The sequence below is a fragment of the Alligator sinensis genome, unplaced genomic scaffold (assembly GCF_000455745.1).
Source record: "Alligator sinensis unplaced genomic scaffold, ASM45574v1 scaffold600_1, whole genome shotgun sequence".
NCBI lineage: Eukaryota > Metazoa > Chordata > Crocodylia > Alligatoridae > Alligator > Alligator sinensis.
Genome location: NW_005841859.1, coordinates 1277274 through 1281410, shown reverse-complemented (window position 1 = coordinate 1281410; position 4137 = coordinate 1277274).

The following is a 4137-nucleotide window of genomic DNA, read 5'->3' as shown; positions in this document are numbered from 1 at the left end:
GGAGGTGAAGAATTTGTTTAAAAGGTCTGCCTTCTCCTCTGGCACAACCACCAGATTGCCCTGCATATCTTGCAGGGGCCCCACGTTTCCCGGTGCCTTCTTCATTCTCCCTATATATTTGATAAAGGACTTTTTATTATCTTTGATCTTGGACACTAGTCCTAGCTCTATGTCTGCCTTAGCTTTCCTAACAGCCCCCCCTACAGGCCCGAGCAGTGGAGGTATACTCCTCTTTGGAGATAGCCCCCCATTTCTACTAGGTGTATGCTGCCTTTTTGGCAACCAGGCATTCCCAGACTTCCTTGGTGTGCCAGGGGGGTTTTTGGGCACTCTTGCCCCACCTTGCTTCTTGTTGGGATTGTCACCCCTTGTGCCACTCAAGTCTGTCTTGAATCACGGTGGGGGAGTCCCGGTCCCTGCACAAGAAAACGGAGGTGAAGAATTTGTTTAAAAGGTCTGCCTTCTCCTCTGGCGCAACCACCAGATTGCCCTGCGTATCTTGCAGGGGCCCCACATTTCTAAGATCTCATTGTCACCACTCATATTGGGCACTGAGTTCCCCTGCCCTCAAGAACCCCAGTACCTCTCCCACTAATCTCCTCAACTTGTTGAAGTTGGCTCGCTTGAAGTCTAGGGTTACCACCTTGCTGCAGGCCCTTGACACCTGCGCTAGATGGTGAATTGGTAGAATAGCATTGTTCTTAATATATTGCCTGTCTCCCAGGAGAAATGACTTTGTAGTTAGTTCAAATCCTTTGGGCTAAAAGTCTTTGGTCATGTCCACATTCTTACAGGACTATAGTAGAGACACTTGTGTGAAGCACAGCACTGTCCCATTCTGTGTGTTTTACATCACGAAAAAGGGTTCAACAGACAGTGCTGGGTATGTATCAGTAAGTGTGGCAGAGATAAACAGTTTAGCGGGGCAAATCCCAGTACTGAGGTAAACTGGCTATATTGAATCCATTGTGGGGTGTAGCATACAGAGCGGGAGTGTTGGGCTCTCCTGCTGTGCTCCCTAACACAGTACTTTGAAAATCTATACAGGGGATTTGCTTTTTCCCTTCACACTTTAAACATTTTACATTTATCATTTTAAATTCTTCTTTATTATTTTCTGCTAACAGTTTTAAGAACACGAATGTGTTTTGTGCTGAACCTGATAAACAAATAATGAGAAAGTTTGTGAAAATGATTACATCTGGACATGGATATTAATAATCCATAAAGTGTGGACATTTCTTTTCTTTTTAACTTTCTTCATCTAATACTCTAAAGTTTCTCATAGTGTCTGGAGCTATATAGATTAGAATGTAATTAATGCTGCAAATGTTCTCTGGGTTTTTCTCAGTATTCAGCTGTTCATGGCTTCCTCAATGTTTTCTAAGATCTCAAAGACAGTGTTATACAACAAGGACCTATTTTTCATGTCGTTGTGGTCTGAGTAAAGAACAATCAAAACTTATAAAAACAGAATTTAACTTAGCATCAGTGTGAAAGAACAGTTATCAAGCTACAGGATGCAATAAAATAAAGTTTGTGGCAATTTCTATGAGACACATAATAATGCATTATAAGTAGCCATGGCTGAGCTAGTAACTCAGTGGTCTATCCAACTGAATTAATCAGGAAAGCTTTTATGTCATATAAACATACTTCTATTAAAAATAGCTTTGAACCCATCTAATGGATGTATCTGTTATGCAAACTGTTCCACTGATAAATTACTCTAACCCTCGTGGGGCCATATGGTATCTAGGCTTGTGGGAAGATAAATGAAAGAGGTGAATACAAAGAGCTTTCCTTCCACGAGTGTTCTTTGTAGGTGCCAGAGTAATCTGCATTTCTCATACTCACCTCAGTTTAACAACTGATGCAAATTGGCACCAGCAGTAGTACTAGCTCCTCTGAAGTGGAGGAAATAGAGCTATGCTTTATCCCATCTACACACAGACCAATACAATTGTGTCCAGGCTGTAGAAATATCAAGTGCCATAGTCCCACTCCAATTTAGTAAATGAGCCCTTTATTATACAGAACTAACAATCCATTCAAACCATAATTTACTCTTCATCAGGGACATTCTTTACCCTCACAAAACACCAAGAACTTCTGGTTAACAAATCCCATTTTCAGACTTCATTCGCAGCACCTCCTGGGTTCTACATTCTCTGAAGCTGCTCTCAGTGCCATCTTCCCCAACTCCCATAATTTGATTCTTTCATCCTCTGAGGAGTGTGCACCCCTGGGATTACTTAAGCATTTTGTGTTAAACAGTTACTGTATCAAATGTATAAGTTACAATAAGAGCAGGCACCAGAACCCAAGGCTGTCTTCTATCTAGGCAAGGTGGCTTATGCATAGAGTCCAACTCCTTGTTGTTTACTGGCCTTCTGGCACTGTTCCCTGTCCAGTTGGGCAGCTTCAACCAGAGGAGTGGAAGCTGCCCTTAGTCTATTCTATCCCCAAACCTGCTGATAAGGATACTTTCCTGACCGGTAGGAGATATGGACCATACAGCAGGTAGAAATTAGAGGGGGCCTTGGTTAGCAGCAGGAAAATGAAGCTGAGCTCCACAAATGTCTTGGTTTTGAAAGAAGATTAAGAAGTTGAGATAAGTTCATGGAGGGGATACGGTGACAGAAAGGGGAGGTCTGGATCTTCATTTAGGGTATATAAAGTGGTTTTTGTGGTCCCCAGCTTGCAGTACAAAGTGGGGTTGTTTGGTTTTTCCCATACTTCTGAGCTTTGCTGGTTGCCATATGGTACCAGTCAAGAAGACTTTCCCCCTACAGTTGCTACAGGTGGGAAGTTATTTTTCACCTTCCTCAGAAGCAATGGTTGTTGACTGCAGCCAGAGCTGGGGATATTGACTGGCATGTTCCAATGGTCCATGTCTGAAAAACTAAGAGCCAGAACTAAAAAACCACAAGGTTCCTAGGTAGATGGGCTTGATCCTGTATTCATAGTCAGACCAATTACCACATATGGGAACAGGAAGACAATTTACTCCACTTTCAGAATAGCATAGACTAAGGGGGCGAGGGGAAGGGGCTTCCTCTGCAGCATGTGTAGTGTTCCACATTTTCAGTTTTTACTGGTTTTCACAGATAAATTCCCTGATTTTTTTTATTGAAGTTATTTGGTTTTTACTGATTTACATCCGTTTTACTAATTTACAGCTGGTTTTCAGTTCACTCAATTTTACCAGGTACGGTAAAATCCATGTTAACCGGCATGAATGGGGAAAGGCTGCGGGGTGCTGGTAAGCTAAAAGTGCTGGTTACCTGAGGCACAGGTTTCTGGCTGGCTGTGGGGCGGCGGGGGGTGGGGGTGGCAGCAGCTGCATGTGGAGGGCGGGGCAGTGGCTGCACAGGGTTGCTGGAGCCGCTGCCTGGGGGCACAATGCTCCTAGCTCTGACCCCAGCCAGGGCACAAGGGGCCATGGGAATTGCTCCCAGAGCAGGTAGGTCCCAGATGCACCATGGCAGCTCTGGCTGCGGACCTGCTCCAGGCTCTGGGACATGTAAGCCCCATTGGGGGGCACGTGGGAGAACCTGGCCATGCTCCCTGTGGTGCGTGCTGCATCCAGCCACTCTGCATGGGCTCATGGAGCTGGAACCACTGCTCAGGGGTACGGGGCTCCTGGCTCTGGCCCCAGGTGGGGTGGGGCAGGAGGTACCGGTGCTATTGCCAGGGTCAGGATCGGGTCATTCCCCCCCTCCACATTTGGCCACACACCACTCCCCCAGCCCCTGAGCTCCACTATGCCGTGGTGCAGGCAGGTGGTGTTGGTTGCTCCTGGAGCTGCTGCAGCAGCAGTTGGGGTGAGTAGGGACAAATGTAGCCCTGTGGGGTTTGGGGTGCAGCACTGCCCAGCAGCTGCAGGCAGCTGCTACTGGTCACTCCAGGGGCCACTGCAGTAGGGGCTGGGATGAGTGGGGACAAGCTGTGCCATGGCCCATGGGGCTCTGCTTGTTCCCACTTACCCCAGCCCCTGCTGCAGTGGCCTTGGGAATGACCAATGCCAGCTGAGTAGGGAACTGTAAGTGAGTGGGTATAGGGTGCAGGGGTGTTACCTTTGCTGCTATGGGAACCCTGGGAGGGCTGAGGGCTAGGGGGATGAGCTGGGCTCTT